The sequence below is a fragment of the Lichenostomus cassidix genome, chromosome Z (genome assembly GCF_008360975.1).
Source record: "Lichenostomus cassidix isolate B80296 chromosome Z, HeHo_3.0, whole genome shotgun sequence".
In the NCBI taxonomy this organism is placed as follows: Eukaryota; Metazoa; Chordata; class Aves; order Passeriformes; family Meliphagidae; genus Lichenostomus; species Lichenostomus cassidix.
Genome location: NC_139511.1, coordinates 72090700 through 72104367, shown reverse-complemented (window position 1 = coordinate 72104367; position 13668 = coordinate 72090700).

Below are 13668 nucleotides of genomic sequence, written 5' to 3'. Positions count from 1 at the left end.
CAAGGAAGTCTTACCACTGATTTCAGTGTTAGCAGAAAATTGCTGAGTAATTCTAAAAGACCACCCTCCTCTCAAATCCAAGTTTTCCAAATGAAGTCAGCACATTTCAGGTCTCTCTTTTCCTTGTCAACTGCTGTGCTAAAAGACATAATATGCCATGATTTTCTGCTTGAAAACAGGATGAGTCTAGTGGCAAAAGGAAGGTGAAATCCTATTTTCAGAGTCCAGGCTATCAAAGATCAAGTGCACACTCAATGTCAGCTTTTAACATATCAGACTTTTCCTATGATGGCTACAATCAACCTCACACTACACCTCCCTGTGAAGAAGGAACTGCAAATTTAAGATTTTCCAACGATAAATTCGTAGACAAAAACACATGCAGACCTACCACTTATCTTCTGATATACACTGTATATATATATATATATATATATAATATAAATAATATTCTATATATTATATAATATTCTATATATCATCTAGTTATTTTATATATATTTAAAATATGGCTATATACTGATATATAGGCTTACTCTCCAGCCCCAATTTGGAGGAATGAGCAATACATTCCTGCATCATCTACCATCTCATCTTCATGCAGTATCTACATCTGCCCCAAAAATCACAATCTGAGCACTCACTGGTGTGGTTTAAAGTTGTGTGGTGAGATAAAACTCTGATGTGATGACCTGGGTCATGATGTCATAGTTGCATGCCAATTATAACAATAAAATAGCAACAGCTAAATGTTATCCAGAGGCTGCACAAAGATTAGGTTGACTGAAATGTAATGACTATGTATCATCATTAGAGAGCTGCTGAGTCTCAGAGAATCTCTTCTAATGAACAATTGGATAATCACCAGCAAACGATGACTTTTTCAATTGAATCTAAAGGATGAACTCATTGATACCATTGGATTATTAGCAGCTTATGTATTGATGCTCAATCATTTTAATAGATGTGCTTTCCTTATTGTAGAATATGACAGTAGAAGTGCTGTGAATAGTAATTTCCTAATAATATCCCTAATGATGCTAATAATACCATAATCTTACTTAATCTAATTTAAATAGACAGAAAAAAAGGACCTACTTAAAACCACTTGTCTTTTGTTGGTAGAAATACTCTCAATATAAAAATTAAATTTCTTTCCAACTCCTTTGGCAAGCAGAAATCATAGCCACTCACCACTTACAAATCAGGCAGGAGGCCCAAATCTGTAAAATCTTTAGGGAAGCACTAATGTGTTGTGTTTAACAGGGATGAATTTAAGCATCTGCTTACAGACTGAGCTGAGCTTTCCCAAGCTTTTGGGCAGGGACTCAGTTCTAAATGAGATTAATTTTGCATCCATGTCAGGATGTCTACTGTTACCTGAGTCAATTTAGTTTGTAATGAAGCCTCAGCTAGTGACTGTATGAGTTAACAGAGAAGAAGAGAGTGTAGATGAAGGCACATGGCAAAGACACAGCTGAAATTAACTGTCTGGCACACAAAACTCTCAATAGACAGTAAATTTCTTGACTCCACATGTACTTTTATAACAGAGAGAAATCCTCTGAGAGCATGTCACCTGTGCATGGACTTGCCTCAATAGTATTTAAAATAAACTCCATCATCAAATATTTTCATTTGGGTCCACCCTGAAGTTTTCTATGTGTATAAACACTGAAAATTTGGCAGAGGTAATCCTGTAACAGAAGGATTAAAAGCAACTCCTTTTTTACTGCTAGTCCCATTTTTTCTGTGTTATAGACATGATTTTGTATTTCAGTCATATCTTCCTTTGTCCAAACAAAGTCAGGATTTCTGTGTTTTGCAGAGCTGACATGTCCCTGGGAATAAGGGCTGGATTCTCTTGTGGCTAGCACTTCACTATGAGAGAGAATTTCTGGATACAAAATTTTTATTGGTGGCAACGAGTGAGACAGGAGAAACAAAATCTGAATTCTGGACTATTTGTGAGGCTGACAGCCAGGCTAAAAATACCTTTCCTGCTCAGCAACACAGATGAGTGGTCAAATAAACAAGGTAGTTGTCATTTTCTCTGAAAAAGCCCCTTTTTGGAATCAAAAAGTAAGTCCAAAGCAAGAAAGTTTTACAAGGGAGGGTAAAATTCCATATTTGCTGAAAAATTCACTGTTGCTGGCAGTGGTGTCTTGCAGGAGGTGTCACGAGTGGACTCAGTGGTGACAAAAATGGGACTGGGTGATTAGAGGAAGAGAAGTGAGGAGTGCTGTTGGGATCCTGAACTAACTCATCCTCAATTCCCCCACTTTTCTTTCCTGCCTGACCTCCTAATGGTTCAGCAAGAGGCAGGATGAAGGGTGTTAGTTCCAGAAAGAGCTGGAACTGGGGGAGCATGGGCACTGTCAGTGTCCAGGCTGGGGGTGTTTGCTAGGCAGGGTGAGATCTGGCTCTGTCCTTTTACACTGAGGAACATGAAATTCTGAGTATTCCCAGCTGGAAACCTTTTACAGTGGGAAAGGAAGGAGGAACACTGTCCTTTTCCTATAAAGAAACCCTTTTTCAACCAAGTAATTTTGGAAATAGGCAGGTGCATTATAAATCCCCACAATGCTACTTCTCTGGGAAACAGCACAGAATATGCAATTTTCTCACTGAAAGCCAACAGCTTTTTGTTACTCCCAGATTTTCAGCCTCAGAATTTGCCTGCCCACCAGCCTCAGCATCAAATGAGGAACATGTGGAGGAGAGGACTGCAGTGCAGGAACCAGGTTAGATGACCATGCTTGGGTAAACCCTGCTCAGCTCTCCTTAAAGGTGCCCCAATTCCACTGTGGGCAACTCCAAACTTGCTCTGGCTTGTGCTGTCTGTGGTGTCAGAGCCCATGAGGAAGAGCAAGGTGTGAGGGTGCCTTGGGCCATGCCTGGAGTGTGTGGAGGGTGCTGGTGATGGACCTGTCAGGGTAGAATTCCCTGTGAGCATCTCACTCCCAGGAGGGTTTAAACAGACAATGGGATGATAGCACTGCTCACTTTATCCCTGGGAGCACTGGGATTCAGGTATTCCCACCTGTCTTTGCTCCTGCAGGGTGTTGTGGAGGGGAATGTGCTCCTCTGGGATGCCCTTGCTACAGAGTGAGCCCAGGGAGACAGACCGACAGAGTGTTAAAAATAAAATTAAAGGAAGACTGCAAATGACAGAAAAGTTGACGACGGGACTTTCAGAGAGCACAGTTTGTCAGGAAGACAGCTGCTTTTTATAGCATGCCTGGCATGGCTGATGGCAGAGACATTTGACATTTAGCTCTGATTGAGTGGCAGGTGGGGAGAAGGCAGCCAGAGATACTGTAAGCAAATCACTTGGGAAGTGGAATTAGGAAGGGGCAGCATTTGGGGAAAGTTGTGCAGCTTTGGCTGGACTCCTTGGCTGATTCACAGTGCTTGAAGGGCTGGATGCAAAGTCCCTTGACATCACGCTCCCATCCCTTCATGGAAGGAAAAAAGGAACTTGGAGATCCAGGAAAATGAGTTTCCTCCCACAAGGGTCTGCTTTCCTCAGGCTGTCAGAACTGCCTGTGTCCTGCTCTCCTTCCCCAGTGAGGCAGAGCAGGATTTGTTCCTCAGGGGTGACAGGTAAAGGGACAAGGGTGAAAGACCTCCAAGGTGGCAGTAGTCATTTCAGGGGTCCCCATCTTTCCTTTGCCACTAAACTGCTGTTGGAGAGAAAATGGGGTGATGTGTGAAGGGGGATTACAATTAAGGGTGACTTTCTTTTTCCTTGACTGAGGAGAGCCCAGTGCTGGCACAGGAGTTTGAGCAAGTGGAAGTGTGTTGAAATGGAATTGGGCCTTAGGGTGTTGTTTTCTCCATTAGCAAAATGTGGGTACCAGCAGGGACCTTCCTCCCAGCTCCTGAGGTGACTTTGGAATTGCAAAGGTGCCTCAGAAATACCCAAAAAATGAAATACCCCAAAAATTTGGTATTATTCTTATCACTTACCCCTACAGAACAGCTTTTATCTGTGACCCCAAACGAGCCCATGGCTTTTGATTGCTACCCCTAGGCTGTTCATACAACACACAAGATCCCTGCCAAGAACCTAAAACAGGATAACGCACAATGTTGTTTTTCTTTATGTTTTTGGATATTTTCACTGTGTTTTAGCCCAGATCTGCTCTGCGACTCATATGAAATAATGCTGGTCACTGTGCACTGGGGACCCTCAAGAAAAACTGGGAGTAAGTCTCTTATCAGCTACTGCTTATAACATGGACCTAGTGATATATTTGTTCCAGACTTCTCTGAGCTCCATAATTTAATTTACTATATTTATGAGGTCTTCCTTATCTTCAAATACATTTTCCTCTTATTTATTGTTCAGGAGACATTTGGCAGAAGTAGTTAAGTACCTCAGTAATTTACAGTCATCATTAATTTCATGACTGCCAATTTATTAGTGTTTACACCGTCTGTACAAGCAGGCAAAGAATCCGATACAGTAAATGAATTTATCCCCAAACATTTGTCAGGCCGTATTTGTTAGTGTGAACCTTTCTCTGACGGTGCAAGGATAAACTATGGGACAGGAGAGGACAGTGTGAGCATGTGTGGATAACTATCTAGGATCAAAGACATGAGAGATTCCGTCAGGCAAACCCTTTTCAACTGGTGTATGCCTGAAGATCTTTGACTGGAAGATAAAGACAGAGAGTGCAAACTGCACTAAATGTTGGCTTTGGAAAAGAGAGGGATTTGAGAAAAAAATTTGCTCAAGTATTTTGTTTTAAATAGAAAAAAAAATTAATTGTACTTTTAATTTTTGTTGTTTTGAACTGAAACATTTTGAACTGTGGACCAGACCCAAAATGTCTGAGGAACAATTTTGTTTCCAACTCTGTTTGACTAAGGTGCTATGGCATTTCATGCAAGCTGTGATTTGAATATTCATCATCTCCCATAGGCAAAACTTCTCCCACCAGGTTTGTGGCATAGCTGCTTTTTCTTTTTCTCATCCATCTCAAATTCAAAGTGTTGAAAAAGTCCTACTGCAGGCCAGCTGTCTGGAGGCTTATGTGTAATTGTACTCCTGCTTCCAGCAGAGAGAAATCTGTGTAGTGCTAGGGATGATGTGTTGATGTTGAGTTTATACCTTGTCACAGGCTCAGTATGTATCTATTGGAAAATGCATCTACTTTCCTTATGCTTTTCGTTCCTTCAGAGAAGTGGGAAAAATAACTCTGGGCAGAAATTTCTTTCTGAATAATTTTTGGGGGTGGGGGTACAGAGGCAGGATTTCAGTTTTATTATGATTTTCCACCTAACATCTCATTTTAAACGAATTCAGCCCCCAAAATATTTTGAATATTGTGCCACAGGGAGATTGGAGTTTACTGCTAAACCTTCTGTAATATATCATGGTTTCTCTTCTTATTGAAGGGAAGCTGAACATTTGGGAAATCTCAGACAGTGAAGTGTTAAGGGAGGTGTAGTCTTGCTGATGAGTCCAGTTTTCAGGTGAAAATGGGATGGCAGGGAGCAAAACACACCCTTGAGACCTTCATGACAATCCTCCTTCAGTAAAAAAATATTTGCCTCTTAGTAGTACTTCTATTATAAAATAAATTAAAAAAGCTTTTTGTGGAAAAGAAACTGTTGTTAATTAAAAATTACTCTTTATGAAAGCACCGATTTTCTAATCATAGAAATGTTGAGGTTGGAAAAGCCCTCTAGGATCACTGATAACCCAGCACCACCACCTTATTCACCACTAACCCTTGTCCCCAAGTGCCACATCCACACAACTTTTAAATCCCTCCAGGGATGGGGAGCCCTTTCTGTGGAGAATTTTTTCCTAATTTTTAATACAATCTTCCCCTGGCACAACCTGAGGCTGTTCCCTCTCCTCCTGTCCCTGTTCCCTGGAGCACAGCCTGACCCCCTGGCTCTCCCCTCCTGTCAGCAGTTGTGCAGAGCCACAAGGTCCCCCTGAGCCTCCTTTGCTCCAGGCTGAGCTCCTTTCCCAGCTCCCTCAGCCTCTCCTGGTGCTCCAGACCCTTCCTAGCTCCATTCCCTTCCCTGGACACACCAATGTAAAGATACTTGCAGAGGAAATGCATCCATAAACCACTTGACATTACTGCTTTGCTTACCATTTTCTATGTTTTTGTATTTTGAATCCTGCAAGGATTTAATTTTCATTTGTGCAGCTATTACTAATGTCTCTCTGATAAATACTAATACCACTACTACTACTAGTACTACTAATAATAATGCTCCTTCGTCTGAGATGTACCTGGGAGCTGACTTTATCCCCAAAAGGCAGGCCATGAATGGAGATGTTAGCTGTTCTCCCTCCTGGATCCCCTGGAGCTGCAGGAAAGGGTGAGAGTGCCCTGAGCAGGCAGCCCAAGGGAAGCCAGATGGGTGATAATGAGGCAGAGATTCCCAGGGCGATAGATAGCTTCAGGAACATTACAAAGCCCTCAAAGTGTTTCCTGAGATCCTCCAGTTTCTAACAAAAATTATTGGCTTGCTGCAGGAATTACTGGGTGAAAACCCATGCTTGCTGTGATGTTAATGTAGGGACAGATGCTCCCAAGGGTTCTCTACAACTAAAGAATCCAAAATCCACTTAATACAGCTGTGCTTAGCCCAATGTTTACTCATAATAAAACACCATTAGAGAGACCTAGCCTTGCATTAGTGTTGGCTTTGTTCTGATGAAATCTGGCTGTACAAAGAGTATTCAGAGAGCCGCTCTGGCAGAAACACCCACCCTTGAGCTCTGCCAAAACGTGCTCTGCTTTACAGGCGAGGTCCTGCCCACGCCTGGGGAGCACTGAGGTGATGAAAAAATTCACGACTTGCCGGAGAAACAGCTTATACTTTTTCTTTTTGCTCCACTGTGCAGAAAAGCCAGCTGGAGGCTGCAGCCTGTGAGGAATTCTGGGGTCATTCCTTGCTCTGGGCAGTGTGTTAGCCATGGTGTGTGCTTGTGAGAGAGCTAACAGAGCATCCTGCCTGGTGACCCATCTGGCCTGCTCCTGTGCAGGTAGCAGGGTTAGTTCAAGACAGCAGAAATTCACTGCTCCCACCTCAGCTGTTCTGGCCTCACTATTCTCCCCTGTTTTTGCCACTTCCCTCAAAGCTTTTGTTGTTTAGTTTTCTTCCCTCACTCAAGGAAAAGAAAAAAAATAAAGAAAAACTCTTAGCTTGGTTGCAAAAACCTTTCACATTATGGCCTTTTATGTTGGTAGAGGTCTTTTTATATTTGTGTTAACTACTTGTGTAGTTTAGCTTGGGCCTGTTAAAAGTAATTAATATTTTGTGTGTGGAAATGTTCACACAGGGCATGATTCACCTTCTGTGGAAATTAATGAAATTCAGTGATTTAGACAAGTTCTCTGAGGGAAAAAAAAAGGGAGGAGCCTGAAGTACCCACATGCATCCTTTAAAGATTATTTCAACTGGAATGGGTCAAAATAAATTTTGCAAATTGCACATCTTAGACTTGGACAAAAGTCTAAGGACAGAAAGCTATTTAGCAGCATCAATAATGGAATGCAGGGAAGGAGGAATGCAGGGAATATTTATGGCAGATCCCAGCAGGTGGGATGATTTCCTGCATGTGGTACTGAGGGAAGACTGTGCTGCTCTGAGATCTGTGTCCAAGTAGTCAGAAGAGAACCACTGTGGTTGGAAATGAATTCCAAAATCATTTGAATGATCATCACATAGTCAACCAGACCAGAGCACTGAGTGCCATGTCCAGTCAGTTCTTAAACTGGTGACTCCACCACCTCCATGGGCATTCCCTTCCAATTTCTGACAACCCTTTCAGTGAAGAAATACTTCCTCAAGTCCAGCCTAACCTCCCCTGGTGTAGCTTGAGGCCATTTCCCTCTGTCCTGTTGTTAGTTGCCTGTGAGAAGAGACTGACTGTAGCTTCATCCCAAAGCACATGAGGGGAAGAATTAAAACCTGAGTATTGATTTGCATAAAGGAGGGAAAGAGATCACTTGTTTTAGGGGTGAGTAAAAGCTTTTATAGATGCATAACCCAAGATTAAAAATTGAACCAATTTTTGATAGATTTTGGAATACATTTAAGTGTGTATTAATTACTGTATGCTCTGCTTTGCAGGCTTTAGATTTTCTTTGGGCAATTTTTGGAGGTGCTGAGGAGCAGCAGCATCATCCAGAGCTTTGAGCTTGAGTTGAGAGCTGTCAGTACTGTGAGAATAACAGGGCGAAGCATGGCTGAACTGGGGACATTTCCAGACGAGAGTTCTTGAGCATGATCACAAACAGAGACCTGCAGCATGTCACAAAGTGATGCCCTCAGCTCCCTGCCATCCTGAACAAACTACAATGTGGCTGAGGTGGCCAAGATCACAGAGATGTAGTAATAAATATGGCTTGCTTTACTTGAGGAGACTCTGAAAACACAAGAGAGTTGGACCCAGCATGTAGTGCAGCTGCTGTCATCACCAGGAACCCATTGCTGTAACCTCTTGAAGACAATGTTAGTGTTCCTTGGGTTTCCTCTATTTTGCCCCTAGATTTTTATTGGTAAACCTCTCTGCACATCTGACACCAGCTGTCCACAACATGGACATTGTCATGTCCACAACACATCAAGAGATTATATGTTAGAGATATTATCACTAGTATCCTCCAGCCAGTATCATCACTGTTGAATCCTACATGGCAAATGTCAGATATTTTATTTAATGGAGAACTTCCCTTCACCCCTGCCCACGGATGATATTTCTTCCCACCATGAAGAATGATAGCAAACATTTCTGACAATAATTTATTTTCCGTTAATTATTTTCTATTTCTGTACAGTGTGTTCTTTTTATTCCAGCTCTCTAACAAATTTGGCGTTGAGACCCCTTCACCCTTTCCATCGATTCAAGTACAAGGTTCCATTCTTCATTAAGGCTATTTTAAAATCTGCAAAGAACTGTTTTCCAGATGTGGATATGCACAGACAGTAATTGCACTTTGTGATCACTTCCAGCTGCCCTAAATGCCTGCCAACAAATTCCCATAAGAAGTGCATGTTTTGTGCTGCAAATCAGGGAGAACATTGTAAAATGATAATGTGTTGCACGCTGCGGTACCTACAAGAGTTATGGACTTTATAACTGAACTAATTGGAATTAGGCTTTACTGTAAAGGTCAAGAAAGTGACAAAGAAATGCAATCTTAGTAAATTAATCTGTTGGGTTGTTTTTGAGTGCTGTTGAGCACCTGTTTGTTTGATAATGTTATTTTTTTTTGGTGTGAATTATATAGTTGAATACTCTATGGATGCTTTATAAGCTCGCATAGCACAGGTATGGCTGTCCTGTATTTTGAATTTAGACATGTAATCAGACACCACATATTCTTGTACCAAATAAAACATTTGCCTCCTGGAACTGTTCAGGTGTGACCAGAACTTATAGCCATGGATCACATGTTCTGGTGGTGTTAATAGCCTCAGTTTCATTGATACCAGTAGAGATATGTACACACTGCTAGAACTGAACCCAGCACTGTATTTTTGTTATTTCAACAATTTAATTTTTAAATAGGTGTTTATATAGTTCCATAGCAGTTTTCTCCCTTTTTACTTGCACAACCTTATGATTCTTGGCTGAGACACAGTTTAATGAAAGAAGACCAGCAGAAGACATCACTTACAACCTCAGAGTGAATAATAACATCCTAACCAGCAGAGCAAGTGCTTTAGCAGTCTTAAAAAAGAAAGTCTAGTGGAAGGTGTTCCTGCCCATGGCAGGTTGGAGTGAGATAGTCTTTAAGGTCCCTTCCAACCCAAACTATTCTGGGATTCTATTAAAGTAAATAGTCATGCTTGAGCCAGTGATCTTTTTCTACCTTACTTTCTAATTTTTTTTATCTCAGTGAAGATGTGGATTGCAATTTTGCAAAGTCCTGACTACAGGTTTTCTTCCCTTGGTCAGTTTTTCTCTTGCCACCTCCTTAGGTGTAGTTCCCACAAACCCACAAAATCCCACAAATCATTATGTGTGGATAACTGCTCCATTGACTAAGTCCACAGCAGTGAGTCTCAGGTGTGTTTATCTCATAACTGCTTTCTATACATACATTAAACCCTTACTAGGGGTGTATTCAAGCTGAAGGTCTTTTCTGGGAAGTAACTCACTAACAATTTTCCGTGGTCAAGATTCCAGGGTTCAGGCCTCCCTTTAACAGGGAGCATTATGGATCAAGGTGCTTTCTGTGTGAGGCAGATGTAATATTTGTGTAGGCAGTCCCTATGATTGCTCCTGGTGAATACATATCTGAATACTTAGCCTGCTGAATGAAATGTCTTCATAAAAAAAAAATGTAGCTTTAGTGTCAGAACTACAATTAGGAAAAAGATAGGTGAAAATTAGACTTTTAAACTCCTATTTTCCCCCAAAAAATTACTGGTAAACTTTGCAAGCCTGGTGAGCATATGGCAAGCCCTGTCCATGTGGGAATTACCAGGTACGAGACAAAAATGAAAACTGAAAAGTTAGGAAATATGAATTCCCTTAGGTCTCCTCAGTGTGGCACCTAAAGCAGCTTAGGAAAAGGATATCATCATCCTGCTATAAAGTTAACCAAAATCTGTCAGCCACATGGGGAGAAACATGGCATCAAGCCTGTCAGAGTTCAAGGAGTGTCTGGAAGATGCTCTTAAGTAGAATATTTTAGTTTTGGGTAGCACTAGAAGACCTTATGGTTCCCTTCCAGTTTGAGATACTCTGATTCTGTGATTGTATGGTTTATTTCAGAACACGACGAGCAGAGGGGATGCTTCTGAAGTAGACTGTTGGAGGGATAGGGGCTGTAGAGAAGTCCACATTGAGCCTCTCTCTGCTTCAATTCCCCTGCTGCAAGCAATGTCCTCCCCTCAACCATGTGCTCATCTTTCTCTGTTGACTACAAAGTCAACAAAAGTCTTGAGCACACTCATCAGCCCCAGGAGTGGATGACTCCTGTCCTGCCAGCTCAGGGCACAGGCATCAAGGGATTGCATCAGCCTGAAACACCTCACAGAAATATCCCTTACAATGATGCCTGAAAAGCTTGTAAAAATATGAGGCAGACACAGCAGTATAGGGAAAAAGGGTATTACATTGGTTTTTATAGGATCCCAGGTGTAACCTCATCAAAGGTGCAAACACACCGAGCAGCACCCACCATGTACAATATATATACAATCTTATGGACCTCACAGATTAGCATATCTACCTAAAATCCCCAGTAAGAAACTTAACAAATGAGGTGATTGTCTCCCTATTCTAATTACTCCCCTCCCAAGTGAGACTACAGCCTAGTTTACAAAAACCTGTTCCAGAGAGGAGGCTCTGTCCAAGGTTGGAGCCTCGAGTTCTGAGATAATAGGAATGTTTCTTCTTCCCCCCTGGAGAACCCCCAAACTAAGCTAAATATCAGACTACAAGAGGTATAACCATGTGGGGCTAAGGTACAAGGAGTGTTTGTGAAGGGTACCAGGAAAGGGAAAGGGTATAAAAATTTATAAAAAAGGGTATGAGAAGAAAGAACAAAAAAACCCATCAGGCATCAACAAAGACAGAGGCCCCTGTGGAACAATCTTGATTGTGTTCTCTCCTGCTCTCATGAGACCAGGAAATACCACAGCCTTGGCTCTTTTTTCCCTGAACAAGGACAGACCATGGGGCTACAAGTGTCACAATCAGCATCCAGAAGCGCAGAGTAGAGTCTTTCCTATGAAGACACCAGTCTTTCGAGCAGTTTTTACACGAATATCCACACACAGATCCACCTGAAGGCACTATCTTCACTCTAGTGAAGCATCTCTCATCATCATTTTCTTAATTTCCTGAAGCTTTTATATATTGTATGCCAACAAGAGGCTAATTTTTCTTTACCAATTATGAGACCTTAAAAATACAATGTTGGTACAAAATACCTCTTCTAATGCCCAAACAAATCAAGGCTAAAAGATGGATGTCTCCATTGAGCTGTTTATCTTTGGTTCATTTTCTTCCATAGTCAATGGTGAGGCGTTCTGAACCATCAGATTTAAAATTAGAAATATCGTCCTTTGAAATGCTTCCAGTGAGTAGGGTGACCAGCCAGGATGACTTTTACATTTTGAGACCTGTAAAACTGACCACCTACATCCTAAGCTAAGTTTTATAGATAGGAAGAAGTGGTAGATTTCACCAGAAGCTTCTTCATGGCTCAAAGTGCCTAGGAGTAGATAGTAGGAGCAGTTTGATGATGCTGATCCTAAGGTGGCTCTTTCAGTTATTATTTGACTGGTACAACACGTCTGAGAGCTTCAGCAAGCACTGGTCACACCTGGGTGCCTGATTTGGAGCCCATGGTGATGAACAGACTCTCTTCTGACCATTTGCTGGGTTTTGTGGTGAGCCCTGTGCCTCCATGTGACATTATCAGCCCGAAAATGCAGCTACAGCAATCCTTTCTCACTGTAGGTGGAAGTCTTTGGCCACAGCAGCTCTGTAGGCAGCACTTGCCACTTTCTAGACAAAAGAAATTTCTTTTCTCACCATGGTATTTGTCTTGGTAGGTGGGAAAGCACTTGTAGCTGGGCACAGGGAAAGGAATAATAATCTTTTGTTAAGAAGTTTTGTCATAACTGTGCCTGTATGTGCTCTGGGGTAAAAATTCTCCAAAAACATTATTTTATTGTGCCTCCATGAACAATCCCTCATTCACAACCCTCCCACACCCAGACATTCACACATGACCAAGCTTCATAGCTGAAGATACTCAGTGACGCACAATTCATCAATGACTCTTTTCAGCAGCAAGCATCTCTGATGATGGATTTTTTCACTCTGCTCTCCAGCTGACCCAGCACCTCTGCTATCCCAGTGTCTAGCCCAGAATCTCTTGGTTTTCTCATCTCCCTTCTGTTTAAACATATCTATTTCTTAAAGTTAAGGCTTATTGAAATTTCAGGAGGAAAGAACTCCTGCCAAGAAATACGGTTTTGTCAAACCTAATTTTTGGCAAGAGAAAGTCAGCCCTAGGTATGTGCATACACAAAACTTTGCTGGTGAGAAATTCAAAAGAACAAAACCATTTTGAGTGATCATTTCAAAACAAGATGAAATATTGTTTTACAGTACAACATAAACTACTATTTTTTTCTTTTCAGTAAAAGTCCCCCACATTTTTATAAGTCATCATTTCGGTTTGAAATGTCAACCTGAGATAATTTTCCTTTTGGGTTCTCTTGGAAACTGGTCAAGCAAGTGAATTTTTTTTAAAGTCTACAATCCAGGAGTTAATTTTTTCTTTTTTTTCTTTTTTTTTTTTCTTTTCTAAAAAAATTTTTAGGGAAAAGGTTTTTTTCACTTGCTCTGCTTCTAGTTTTCAGATTCCATCTTAGGATTTGCTAAAAGGATTTAGTTCTGCTTATGTGGAAGGCTGACACAGAAAAAAGCAGCAAATTTTTGTGCCTTAGATGGCCTCATGAGATGGAGATTTATTACTTGCTCAAACACTGTTCCTGCAAAGTGCAGGGGATCTATCTGAGTGGAAGGACCATTTGAAACCCCTGGCCTTTACAAGGCTGATCTTCAAAGTGTGCTGCACCATCACAGTAATTCCTCTGCTGCTTTTCTACCTCCCCTGCCTGCATTTCTGATCATGCCCCACAGATCTGCTCATT